Source organism: Neofelis nebulosa, chromosome 1 (genome assembly GCF_028018385.1).
Source record: "Neofelis nebulosa isolate mNeoNeb1 chromosome 1, mNeoNeb1.pri, whole genome shotgun sequence".
Taxonomy (NCBI): Eukaryota; Metazoa; Chordata; class Mammalia; order Carnivora; family Felidae; genus Neofelis; species Neofelis nebulosa.
In genome coordinates, this window is record NC_080782.1 from 135,191,916 (window position 1) to 135,206,678 (window position 14,763).

Consider the following 14,763-nt stretch of genomic DNA (forward strand, 5'->3'; position numbering starts at 1 on the left):
AGCTTAAAGATGCTTTACATGTAACAGTTTATTTAATCCTCACAAATTAGGTATTATTATCCTGATTTTGCAGCTGAGACATAAGCTGGTTACGTGACCTGCCCAATATCACACAGGTAGAAGGTGATGAATGAAGGATTCAGATGGAGGCAAGTGGCCCCAGAGGTCATTTGTTTACACTCTATCCTGTTCTTGATATGGATGGAAAATTCCTCATCTCACTTCCTGAGGTAGCAGTTACCACTGTGCAGTAGTCAGTGCTAAGCAACTGCCTCTGTAACTTGGCAGAATTGCTCAAGTTCAGATCCTTTACAAGAAGCACAATTTTATTTAATGGACACACTTCTACAGAGTATATATCCTATCTCCCTAATTACATATGAACCTTCATAAGGAGGCTTGCATCCTCCAGAAAGTCAAGTATGGCTTAAGGCATGTGGGAGACCCTCCATATATATTGGGGCATAGGTGATACATTCCCATCTGATTGTAAGCCTCAAAGAATTCAGTTTGAATGAGGTGATTTTTCCACCTCTGGTTAAGGACTGGCTTCCCCTGACAGTACTTCTCCCCTATGCCATACCTCTGGTCACTCTGTACCGAGTTCACCGAGCCAGGCTTTTTTTTTCATTCTTTTGAGAGCCATCTGCCTCTCTCTTGGTTTTAAAAGAAAGTTATCCCTCAGCCCTTCATGTAAATATGGAACTCTCCAGACAAGGTTAGCTTAAGAGCTGAAGTTGTCATATGTGGGGCTTCAAGACCTTCTTCCCAGGAGTCTTGGTGTAGGTAACACAGGTCATATCATGCATCTAAGGGAAATATCCTCACAGGGATGCAAGGTGCTAAGTTGATACCTTTAAACTTTGTCCAACGGAGACAGCTAAATCTAGACACGTAGCTTTCATTATATTCTACAACAGGGTGGTAGTTATGGTATGGAAGAAGAAGCCTAAAATGTCTACTCGATAGTACAAACTCTAATTCTGCCAGTTCCCAAATTCTATACACTTGGGTAATTGACTAATGTTTCTGAGCCTCAGTTTTCTCAGATGTGAAATGAGGATAGGTGTGCTAACCCTCCCCATATGCTCTCCGTGAGTGCCTTCTTGCGCTTTATTTAACTCCTGGGAACACTTCAACAGCTGAGTGTGCCTTTTAAAAGGCATACTGTGTAAGGCGCTAATGAGGAGTCAGGATCATCATTCTCGAAAGCTTGTTCTTTCTTCCCTTCCTCCCTGACTTTTTCCTCTTTTGAAACACTAACCGGTAGACAGGACTTTCGGAAACTTCACAGAGGAGTGGAGCATTGAAAATGTCCATCTGAAAGCACGTACCCAAATAACTGGTGATTAAGACCTGTTCACTGAATCTCTCCTCCATCGAAATCCTGCCATTTGTAGCAACATGGATGGAACTGGAGGGTATTATGCCAAGTGAAATAAGTCAGGCAGAGAAAGACAGATATCATATGTTTTCATGCATATATGGAATTTGAGAAACTTAACAGAAGACCATGGAGGGAAGGAAGGGAAAAAAAATAATTACAGACAGAGGGAGGCAAACCATAACAGACCCTTAAATACAGAGAACAAACTGAGGGTTGTTGGAGGCAGGAGCAGGGGAGAGGGAAAAATGGATGATGGGCATTGAGGAGGGCACTTGTTGGGATGAGCACTGGGTGTTGTATGTAAGCGATGAATCAAGGGAATCTACCCCCAATCCAAGAGCACACTGTATACACTGTATGTTAGCCAACTTGACAATAAATTATATATACACATATATATATGTATGTATATATGTGTGTGTGTATATCTATACACATATATGTATATTTATATACATATACATATGTATATACATATATATGTATATATGTGTATGTATATACATATATGTGTATATGTGTGTGTATATACATATATATACACATATATATATATTTGTAAGACCTGTTATCTGAAAACAACATGCAATGGATTTATGCATTGTCAGTGTCCTCAACCTCAAAGATAGGGTGGAATTGAATGCAAAATGGTGAAGTAGGTAGAGGGGAGGAGGCTGTGAATTTAGAAGTCAGCTCTGTGGGAGAATCTTAGGGAAGCATTGCTTCTCTCCACCCATCATTCTTTCAGATGTGAAACTCTAGGCCCAGACTCTTGTTCAGCCCCTGAACTGCCAAGGCTCTACTAGGGACAGTAGAAAATTCTCCTCTAATTCTGTTAGCAACACCCATTTATTTATTGAAATTTAGAAGATTTTGGATATAAAGCAAATTTTTCCTTCTCCTATGGATTCAGTTTTCTTATTTACTCTGGAAAAAGCCATTTCCTTCTGACTCACTGTAATTATAGGGTCACCTCAGCTTGCATTGGCCATTATGGTTAAATACTCTTGGTGGGGGAAAAAAACCTCCACGAATATGAGATGTCTTGAAAATATTAAGTACTAATAACTGATTATGGAAAATGTAACCACCCAAGGCACTTAACTCATTTCCCCTCAGAGCATCACTTTCTTTGTGTCTACATTTTATTTATTATTTTTTAATGTTTATGTTTGAGAGAGAGAGAGAGAGAGAGAGAGAGACAGTATAAGCAGGGGAGTGGCAGAGAGAGAGGGAGACACAGAATCTGAAGCAGGCTCCAGGCTCTGAGCTGTCAGCACAGAGCCCGACGCGGGGCTCAAACTCACAAACCGTGAGATCATGACCTGAGCCCAACTAAGTCGCTTAACCGATGAGCCACCCAGGCACCCCTTCCTGTCTTCATTTTAGAACTCACTGTTTTATATTCTAAGTCAGGGGTCAGGAAACTTCCCATAAAGGGGCAGAGAGGAAGTATTTTCAGCTTTGTGGGCCAGGCAGTCTTAGTATTTACCAAGAAATTTTGTTAGAGCAGGAAAACAACCAGGGATAATGTGTAAACAAATGAATGTGTCTGTGTTCCAGTCAAACTTTATTTATGGACACTGAAATTTGGCTTTCATATAATTTTTCACGTGTCAAATTATATTATTTTTCATTTGATTTCTCCCCTAATCACTGATTTATTTTTGCTTAGTATTTGGGGGGAGGGGCAGAGGGAGAGAGAGAATCTTGAGCAGGCTCGTACTCAGCATGAAGCCCCACTTGGGGCTTGATCCCAGGACCCTGGGATCATGACCTGAGCAGAAAAAAAGAGTCGGATGCTTAACCAGCTGAGCCACGCGGGTGCCCTTCCCACAATCATTTAAAAAAGTAAATGCATCCATAGCTCATAGGCCATTCAAAAACAGGTGCGCCAATTCTGACGCCCAGGCCCTAGGTCCTCTGCCACTGTTTCAATTCACCTATGAGTCCTTTGAAGGCAACCGCCATATTTTCTTCAATATATGAAAATCAGATTTTGTAATATCAGCAATGAATATTAATGCCAAGAATCACAGGAATGTGCAAACCAGTACAAGAAGGGAGAAAGGAAGGAAGAACGGGAATGAACGTAACTGCAATGTCACATCTTTAAGAGATGCTCAAATTGGCCTGTGCTCGTGTGAAAACATTTCTTGATAAGTTATTTGGAAACATTACCTTTTACTTTCTACGTTTGGAATTCCGGTCACAGTTGAACATGGATTGCTCCGTGGCGCTTCAAGAGGCTGCTGGGGCCTTGCCGTGATTAGCATCAGAACTGAAAAGATGGGATACGAGCCATGATTGTTAATGGAAGCAACGGCTTCAGCCCATTATCATTCTGCATGACAGACAGGCAGAAAACAAATCCAAATAGAAAGAAAGAAATCTCAAGCTTGTTTATGCGTCTTGGTGTTGAAGAGCATTTTCAGAATAATTCAAATAAGGCTACATCTCTCCAAGTCGAGGAAAAATCTATAGTTGAAAAGATTTTTTCAGAGTTGCATGGTACTTCTGGATTTCAGTTAGGCATGTGAACTCTGCTCGTAACTTGTGGTGTGAGTTTACCTGTTGTTCAGGGGGAGAAATGGGCTCCGTTCCAGTTGAGAAAGTTTCCCACTTGTTACTCTCCTGATCACCATGGATACAGTCTTTCTCAATGAGTAGCAAGATCGCTAGGAGAGCTAATGCAAGGCCCAAGACAAAATCTTTTACTTTCAGATCTTCATACTTTTTAAAAAAATATCACACGACTGCAGCTAGAAATTCATACAGATGAGCGCCTCTATGAAAGTCTAAAGACTTCTAAAACTTGAGCAACACCAAAGACAGAAGGTCTAAACTATTTTCATTCCAACAGGAAAAATCTTAGAATTACCAAGTTGGAGTAAACGTTGGATATCATGTAGCATTCCTCAACAGTTATCAGAACAATACTGAGGTCATTTCAGTTGGAAGAAAACCCCAAGTTCCCTACATACATACTAGATCTCCTGTCCCAATATTTATGGTCACCCCCCCCCACACACACACACACAGTAGATATTATCCTTGTGCCTAATTCACATCCTGTAAGGCAGTTCACCTGCAACGCCTATTTTTCTGGAAACTCACTGATGATGTTACTAGCCCACAATACCAACAGCTGAGGAAAGAACTTTGAAAATTTTGCTGAGTTTGTAAGAACTGTGTGAGGTTCTTTTCTCCCTCTGCATTGGTGACTAACAAATTTTGCTATATAGGAAAAGCAAGCTATAAAGATGACTCAGAAAACTCCAATCAAAAAGTCTGGTCCCAGAACAGTCCCCTAGTCTAGAAATTGAAGTGAAAAGATAAACTTACTGTGCTTGATAGTGTTCAGGAGCAACCAGTTTTGAACCTGAAGCTTTTTGTCTGGCACAATACAAGCTCATTTTCTACCTTTCATAATGCAAGCTCTTCTTTCATCTTTCCTAGGTCAACGACATCTATATTCTCTCTTCAAATATACAGCTCCTCCCACAACATACACACCCTAAAATCTTGCTGGCTCCCTCCGAAAAAATGTGGGGGTCTCTCCCAAATCTGCTTCCTCTGAATATGTATTCTGATGATTCTCAGTGTTACCTACTAGAATAAATAAGTGTCTACTGAAGTTGGTAGATTAGGGGCACCTGGGTGGCTCATTCGGTTAAGTATCCAACTTCAGCTCGGGTCATGATCTCACCTTTCATGGGTTTGAGCCCTGTATTGGGCTGTCTGCTGTCAGCACAGGGCCTGTTTCGGATCATCTGTCCCCTCTCTCTCTGCCCCTCCCCTGCTCATGCACGCTCACTCCCTACCTTTCTCTCTCAAAAATAAATATTTAAAAAACTAAAGTAGATAGATTATATCATCCTTTGAATGTTATAATGTGAATATTTATTTATGTAGTGGAACTGTTGAATGTTTAACATGTCTGCATGTATACAGATTTTATATCTTAGATTGACATTTAGGGTCATATAGGAACTGAGTTTAACTTATTTGGGGTCCCAGAGTTGTTCCTAGACATTGTCTTCAGTGCTGACCCTTTGTATTGTCAATTCACATGCTGACTTGAAAAAGTGCTTTCTATATTTCCCTGCATCAAAATTTACCAACTTCATTAGCACTCTGTTCTCAACTAGCTGTCAATTAGGAAGGAGTTGTGATCAACACAATGATGTTGATGGATATTCATGCCTTAACATATGACTTTCTCTGGAATCCTGTACTTTAATTAGGATTATATTGAAGGGAATCAAAATGGCAGGAATGAGTGTGTATCACAGATGGAATTACAGGCAAAGAGGGAGGTATTTTTCGCCCCAAGAGCTTTCTCGAGATTCTCATATACAAGGAGACAGGCGCCTCATTCCTCACAAAGCAAGCCTAAATAGCCCAGCCCAGAGGAGCACTTAAGACACAGTCTTGATAGTAATGACTATATACACAGATTGTAAGTGAAAAATATTCATGCCGAATAGTATACATGGCAATATTTTTAAGGTTATGATTGTAAGGGGCCTCTTTGCATAATAAACATAAATAATGAAAAACCTCTAATCTCTGTTGAACTTATTTAAATAATGCTGTAATCATCTGAACTTCATCATATTGGCTATATGCTTCAGCTACCCATGGGCTTATGACCGTAATTAGTCAATTCATGAATTTCAACCCACTTATACTTCTAAATTTTTTAAAAAATTTTCTTGTATAAGTGGCTCAATCTTAAATAGGTCATTAGCTGCAATGAGAAAGGGAAAAAAAAATATTGATTTGCCTTTCAAGGAGCTCGTATTTCAACCAGGCTTAATGTTTCTGGTGTGGTCTCTAATAAAGGCATACACAAATGTTTCTTGAATATATCTGGCAGCCAAAGACATGAGTGGTCAATGACCATATCAAGGAAAAGTAGTGAGAAAATTCACAAATCACTCTTCAGTATATAGTCCTGTGATTAAAACAGGAAACAATTTTTAGGTTAAGCAAAACCATATGCCTTTATTATAGGTATAAATATTTGAGATAATTAACTGAATTTGTCACTGCTATTAAATTCCTATGAGTATTCAAAAATTTTAATGAAGGCAGAATATTTTTAAATAAACAAATGATCAGCAGTGAAAATAAATATATTTTTTAAATGTTTATCTACTTATTTTGAGAGATCTCACGAATGGTGAGATCATGGCCTGAGCCAAAGTCAAGAGTCAGACCTAACCAACTGAGCCATCCAGGCGCCCCAAGAATAGATATTTAAATGGATTTTAAGTTATAAATGTGCTTATTTTTTCCTAGACACAAGTAATAACAAGAATTCTCTTTTTTTTTGCCATGCATAAATATATATTTATTTAGGCAAGCTTTCAGGAAGAATTTTGAAATGTGTTTAGAAAAGGTGACATTGTGGCCATAAATACACTTCATAAATATATATCCAGCATATCTAAAGGGGTTGGTTCCTCACATTTTTTAATTATATTCACTGACTTTTCTGATGAGAGAAACTCTTCCTGCCAGAATTCACTATTTATTGCTTAAAATGTCTCATTTATTCTCACAGATTCATTTAGAAGTCATTTATTTTAGTAATTACTTTGTAGCTGAAGGTAGGGAACATAGGTGTCTCTCTCTCTCTCTCTCTCATTTTCACTCTCTCCTCCAGGTAAGGAGGCAAAATGATTTGCAGAGCAGAGAAGAAATTTTGAACCTCCTGCATGGCCATGCAATGTTGAAATCTATCGTGAAACATTGCTTTGTGTCTAAGTCTTCAGATACTTGTATCCATTCATGCTTGGTTACTATTGGTTGGATGCATGTGGGGATCAACAAGCAGGCTCCTGGATATTTAAAAGAAAAGAAGGCAAACTTTAACATGGTTGCATTCATTTCTAGATCCCTTTCTACACTGTGGGGAGTAGTGGTCCTCGTGATGGGGACAGACACCAGAAATGACAACTAACCATGGCACCCAGCCTCCTCCAAGACATGAGTAACAATAGGATAGGGATATCCTATTTTGCTCACTTCTGGAGTAAAGGGACCCAGCCTCCTTCTTCCGGAGTAAAGGGACCCAGCCTCCTTCTTCCGGAGTCAAGGGACCCAGCCTCCTTCTTCCGGAGTCAAGGGACCCAGCCTCCTTCTTCCGGAGTCAAGGGACCCAGCCTCCTTCTTCCGGAGTAAAGGGACCCAGCCTCCTTCAGAGATATTATATCAGTATTTCTTCCAGAGCCCTGCCAACTAGTTTCTGCAATCACTCTGAATGTGTTAATAAAGTGGAGTGATTGAGTATGCCGGTAACCTCCAAAATCCACACATTTTCAGCAATAACAAATAAACTTTTAGAGTTCTGATGGTTGGGAAATAAAAAAAAAAGCCCCTTTCCACAGAGTACTAATGATTTATACATTCATGCCAAGAAGGCAAAAATGACATTCTGAAAAAGATTACGTTATTTCTGAAGAGTCTAGTTTCCAATAGGATGGCCAGAAATTCCCTGTCACCTCAAGGCTGTGCGAGCCTAGCTCTCGCCATGATTTTGCTCTTTAAAAAGTTGCATGAGAGCAGGACAGTGTGGACAGTGTTCCCTTTCTCCTCCCTTGTGTAAAATCAGGTGAAGAAAACTTCAAAGCCTGAGGTGTTGGGGTGTGGGACAAAAGCGTGTCACCTTCTGACACCAGACATCCTGAGCTTAGTTTAGAATCCAAGGCTCACGGCTCTCAGGAAAGTTTCCACAGCAACCAATTGGCGGTACATTTGCACGTGGTTGTGTTATTTGGAGTCTTATTCTCTTTCATCTCTTTGTGTCCACTTTGCACACACAAGACAGGAAGGTACAAGGCACTCTCATGCTTGAGCCAGGCCCTAGATTCTCAGAGGACCCTGAAGGCCTGAGGAGAGGGAGTGCTGAAGGGACAGCAGAGGGGCCGGGGAGGGGGGAGGTGCACAGCTCCCGTTAGAAACACTTCTGGGGTGAGTGGGTGCAGTCGTACAAGTGTGAATGAGAAGTGGGAAGACTCTCACACCTCCTTTATGGATTTCACAGCCCTGCCATGGGGAAGCGACAAGATTATGCACAGGAGTCTCACCAAAGTTTTCTTCTAGGCTCATGGTATTCCAAGAACATATTTCACCTAAGTATCTTGAATAATGGGGAAAAGGTTGGAATGGAGAGCATTAATTGCTTTGTGTGAGTGTGTGATGTATACACCCCTGTACAATCTTACAAAATTTCAAACATATATAGAGATATGAGTCAAAATGCTTTAAATTCAAATAAGAGAAATATAGTGTGTATGTTAGTGTGTAAAGTCATATATTCACATATGTATATAATATGTAAATTCATTGTGTGCATATGTATATTGTGCATATTAACATATAAATAGTTATTCATTAATATGTAAATTTATATTCATATATGCATGCATCTATATCTATATATACATATATAGGTATGGCCTGATTATTCAAAGCATCTTACATTAACATTAATGGAGCCATTCAGCCTCTCTCAGCAGTGTTTTTCCTTCCGTGACAAACCTAGAACTTCTCGACAAAAGGACAACCAGGAATTTGAAATCTCCTTACATACTCTAGGATCTTTAAATTAGACTCACAATCTGTATTCCAAAATATGCCTCATACAATCATCCTTTCCAGCCCAATCCAAAGTGGTAGTGCCATCCACAGAGGCATGCATCAAGCAGGGGTCCTTTGTTCCCCGAGTATTTACACACAGACATACAGATACACACCCAACTGTGTGATACCCTCAAGTACCCTTTGCACATGGGGAGTAAAACCACGTGCCTCTCTCAACCCCACCCCTGAACATCGTTCAACCTCGGAAGAAGAGGGAGAATAAAGAGGAAGTGGAAACCCTAGATCTATTTACCAGAGACACTTGAGATCAAATCTACAAGTAACACAGATTGCTTGAAAGTAACCGGATAAAAAAAGTTCCTGCTATTTGGCTGAGTAAGAAACGGAAGCATTCTATTCTGAGTTCAGAATTAAAAAATAAAGTTGCCTTTATTTTTCACACCTGAAGTTTATGACTGTAAGTTACATAACCAGCTGTGTGATTTTTAACTTCATTCACATCATAAGATTCAAAGCCGATATTCAGAAACTTTGGGAATACCAAATGGTACTCAAAATAGTGAGTTGTACGTCAGATAGGAGTTTTGCTGGGTTAATGCAAAGCAGATGGCATTAAAAGCTCTTATGTCTTTAAAAGCAACTTCCAATATATATTTTAATTCATATGCTTTGTAACAGTTACAGTCTGACAGTTTCACAATGGGCTGGTCCTCATTGTTTATTTTCAACTAAATAAAAGGATTAGATGGTGTGTTTTCTAGGCAAACCAAAGAGACTCTGCAGAATCGCCCATGACAAATATGATTTTCTGGAGGATAAACCACAGAAGATATCAGCTATGAAATACAATTTTTTAAAAAAAAATCTGACGTTAGGATCAGGGCCATAAAACATAAATGCAGAAATTCCTTTGCAAGTTCTCTACATAAGCAATTAATTCAGATAGGCTGCAACTGAACTATTTCTGATCTCTCCTAGTCACGTGAAAATAAACTTAAAACAATTTTTCCTTTCACAAAACAAAAATTGCCTTTGACCTTCATTAGTAACTTTTGTAAACAAAAGCAAAGTCATTTTCATTTCAGTAATAACCATTAGTTATCATTATTTTATCTGTCAAATCTTGACACAAAAATTAAAGAGAGGGGCGCCTGGGTGGCGCAGTCCGTTAAGCGTCCGACTTCAGCCAGGTCACGATCTCGCGGTCTGTGAGTTCGAGCCCCGCGTCAGGCCCTGGGCTGATGGCTCAGAGCCCGGAGCCTGCTTCGGATTCTGTGTCTCCCTCTCTCTCTGCCCCTCCCCCGTTCATGCTCTGTCTCTCTCTGTCCCAAAAATAAATAAAAAACGGTGAAAAAAAAAATTAAAAAAAAAAAAAATTAAAGAGAGAAGACTTTAATGAATTGAATAGATGGATTTTGACAGCATGGTTCAAATTGTCTGAGGGAAAGCATGGATCAAAACCAATTAAGAAGAGAGAATACCCACTGTCATAGGTGTGGAGACATGTTCCACTTCCAGGTAGTACTTGTGGCTGATGGAGCCATGACACGTCCTCCTGATGTCCTGAGGCACAAAGAAAAAACAGTACCTCACCAGTGAAATTCTCAAAGACATTCACTAATGCTAATGTCATCCCAAACACTTACATATTCTAAACAACTGGCCATAGTTGAACTGAGTGCCATTAATTTATACAAAACAAAGCAGACTAAAACAATCTAATAAGTGTATATTTCTTTGACAAAATCACTAGAATTCTAGTCTTTTTTAAATTTTTTTAATGTTATTTTAGAGAGAGAGAGACAGACAGACAGATAGAGCACGAGTGGGGGCAGGGGCAGAGAGAGAGGGAGACACAGAATCTGAGCTGTCAACAGAGAGCCCGATACGACGCTCGAACCCACGAACTGTGAGATCATGACCTGAGCCAAAGTCAGACATGTAACCAACTAAGCCACCTAGGTGCCCCTAGAATTCTAGATCTTAAGATTAATAAAGATTAATCTTTATTAATAAAGATTAATTAAGATTAATCTTTATTAATAAAGATTAATTAAGATTAATAAAGATTAATAAATACAAAGGCATGTATTTTGGAGTGGCCTATGTGAGGAATGACAATCAGAAATCTCCCAGAATTGAACTGAAAATCAGTCACACAGAACACCTCAGTTGCCAGAGAAAAAACAATTTTTCTATGTTCTTCAACATAGCTACCCATGTAAAGAGCATGGGATTCCTTAAAGCAAAATTGAGCTACAGACCTTGTCCTATTTTATAAGGACTCTCTCCTCCCCCTGACTGCTCCATCCGGGGAAGACATTCCCAGCCTTCCAGATTTCCTGCCAGGATTGACTTTGATACAGTCCTTGCTTCTATTATACATAATGATTATGATCTCTCAAAATAAAAGTGGCAATCATCACATTCCCAGAGGTACCTATCCCTTATTAATGGAAAAATAGTGTAGCGTCTGAAGGATTGGATATAAGGGTGATATATTCTTACTCAGGTAGGATTGTGTTTTCTTCTTCATTCTTGTATATGGGAACCACAAGCTCTTACCAGGATTTCAATTAAAAAAAAAAAATGACATCAATCTTTCGTGTAAACCATAATTTTTAAATGTTTTAAATTTTTTTTAACATTTATTTATTTTTGAAGGACATAGAGACAGCAGTAGTGGGGGAGAGGCAGAGAGAGAGGGAGACACAGAATCCGAAGCAGGATCCGGTCTCTGAGCTATCAGCACAGAGCCGAACGCGGGGCTCAAACCCACGAACCATGAGATCATGACCTGAGCCAAGTCAGACGCTCAACCGACTGAGCCACCCAGGCTACCGTAGACCATAATTTTTTATTATGCCACCCTTCATTCTCAATCATATATCATCCTGGATCTTATCAGTGGTTTCAGGGACTTTCCTGGTACCTATCTCTTCCCTCTGGTTTGGGGGAAGGTCCACAACAGAGAAAAGCATTCTGCACTGTCCCTGGCTACAGATTTTCCATCTAAACCTGTGGCACATTGACCCTGCATCCTGGGTACAGAGCAGCCTTCTTGAAATCCCTCCTCACTCTTGTCCCAAAGGTTCCTTTTCCCTCTCTTCTGTGTTGGATTTCTTGTTTCCTGTGTTCCATGTTTTTTTCCTGCTCCCTCAGTTTGGGTGTGTCACATTTTCTGGAAAATGATGTCCGTCACGTTTGATAACATCTGTACTCTTTGCTCTTATTTGATTGATATTTTGGCTCTGTATTAAATTCTACCTAAGAAATAATATTCTTGTTGAGTTTTGAAAGAATTCTCCACTTTTCTAGCTTACAGAGTTGATAAGGTATTTAACATTTTGTATATGATTTGTTTTTCCATATGGACGCCTTGAGAATCTTTCCTGTGCCCGGTTCTGAAATTTCACAGTGACGTGCCTTACGTAGACCTACTTTCGTTCATTGTTTGGGCCTTCTAGGACCCCTCTTAATCTGGACATTTGTGACCTTTAGTCCTGAAGAAATGCCTTCAATTATTATGATTTCCTATCTTCTATATTTTCTGTTTTTGTTCATTTTTTTAAAAATACAAGTTATTTATTTTCTTCCAAGTTTTTCTTTTAATTCAAGTTAGTTAACATATAACATAGTATTTGGTTTCAGGAGTAGAACTGAACATCTCATCACGTACACATCCAACACCCTCCCAAGTGCCCTCCTTAATGCCTATCACCCATTTATGCCATCTGCCACCCACCTCCCCTCCATCAACCCTCTGTTTGTTCTCTATCTTTAAGAGTCTTTTATGGTCTGCTTCCTTCTCTGTTTTTATCTTATTTTATTTTTCCTTCCCTTTCCCTATGTTCATCTGTTTTGCTTCTTAAATGCCACATATGAGTGAAATCATACGGTATTTGTCTTTCTCTGGCCAATTTATTTTGCTTAGCGTAGTAACACTCTAGTTCCATCCATGTTATTTCAAATGGCACATTCTTGTTCCCTTTAAACTTCTTTTATATGTATTAGATTTTCTGGACTGTTTTCTAAGTTTCTCATCGCTTCTCACCTATTTTTTGTCATTTTTGCTCTACTTTCTGACCATTTCTCTAACTTTATTTTCAACTTCTCATGGAGTTTTTCAGTTTTTAATCTCCAAAAAAGAATCTTTGGGGATGCCTGGGTGGCTCAGTTGGTTGCGTGTTAGATTCTTGATTTCAGCTCAGGTCATAATTCTCTCAGGCTGCTCAGACTCCCCAAACGAGAATCTTCCTTTGTCCTCTCTGTGTGATGGAAGCCTAGCCCGGCAACCAATCACTCTGCATCCGATATGCATATACATTCGCCTGAATCTTGTTTGCAGGCTGGATGGCGTATCCTTCCTTTGGAGACTGGTGATCTAAACTCTCATTACTGCCCCCTCCCAGACCTCGCCATCTTGCAATCCATTTGCAATTTGCTGCCTTACAGTGTTAAACGTAAGGAGTGTGTTTCCACCTCATTGGCCACATCTAGTCATTGACTCATTTGTTGTTCGGGTATGAAGGAAGGACACATACGATGATTTCTACATACAGATGGGAAAACTATGTCTTGGTGGTGACACTGGCTCTTCTGACCAGTGCGCTGCCCTATTTACCTGGGAACCCTGATAATCATCTTATTTCTCAGCGTGTAACCCTCTTTCAAGTTCTAGTGTAGAGCCAGCAAACTGCAACTAAGCCAGTGTTTGTGAAGAGTAAGCACATAAAGCTATGGCAAATGTTTAATGTGACTACGGTCTAAGCTTGCACTTTCTCTTAGTGCTGTAGATGGACAATAGCCTTCTTTTCCTTAGGGAAATTAGCTAAGGGAAACAGTATGAAATGTAAGCGCAGGTGACAGTCATAAGAAATTCTCAAATATTTCTTCTCCTTCAGTCATCCATGCACTAATTTTTCACACCAAACAAATACTCCTTTTCCTTATGGCTTCCCCTTGGTCTCCATATTTTTATTTATGATGGTTTTTCTCTTCTATTTGGCATTTTCTATTAGTGTCTGTTCTTTCCCTTTCTTCTGCTTCTCCAACCCCTTTTCTACAACAGTTTCTCTTCCCTGTTAACAGAGTCAACTCATGATCCGTGACCTCTTCTAGCCAACAGAGTTCTACAATTATCAATAAATCAGCCGATAAATGATTATCTGAATAGAGTGTGTGTGTGTGTGTGTGTGTGTGTGTGTGATGGAAGAATGTATTAACCCAGGAAATAAGACATGAGAGGTATAAGAAGCCATATTCATGAATATTCTATGAATTCTCTATTCCTATTCTATGAATATTCTAGTTAGGTTAAATGTATATAAAATGTAACATAAAAACGTGGAAGATGTATCTCTGATTAAATTTCCTCCAGCTGGTACTTTGCCCTGACACTGACATTGCTGGGGATGATTAGCTTTCCACAACACCCAAGTTCACAGGGTCAGGGGTTGTGCACTTGTCCAGATGAACGGAAAGTCATTCTGATCCTGCTAATATCATTAACAAAAAATAACATGCTGGCAAGATTTGGGTTTGAGCTTCTGTCCTTTATCTGCCAAATTTCCATTTTAAATGTAATCAGAACACACTTTTCATATGGAAAGCGTCTCTGTAATAGCTGACATTTATTGAGCACTCACTACCAGTCATTCAATGTATAAAGAACACGCATTATCATATTTCATCCCTTCAGATCTCTGTGAGGCACTTGTGATTACTCTGCCTACTTTACAAGTGGGAAAACTGGGTCTTCG

General features: G+C 39.5%; 1 long non-coding RNA gene across 1 annotated transcript in view; it reads right to left on the reverse strand.

Annotated features, from left to right (window-relative positions):
- Positions 1–7,091: 7,091 nt before the first annotated feature.
- Positions 7,092–14,763, reverse strand: part of LOC131516352 (uncharacterized) — a 36,184-nt gene continuing 28,512 nt past the window's right edge. Inside the window, exons 3-4 of the long non-coding RNA XR_009264018.1 lie at positions 10,487–10,564; positions 7,092–7,236 (exon numbers count right to left, since the gene is read on the reverse strand). This is a non-coding gene — a long non-coding RNA (uncharacterized LOC131516352). The remainder of the gene's footprint in view (positions 7,237–10,486; positions 10,565–14,763) is intronic.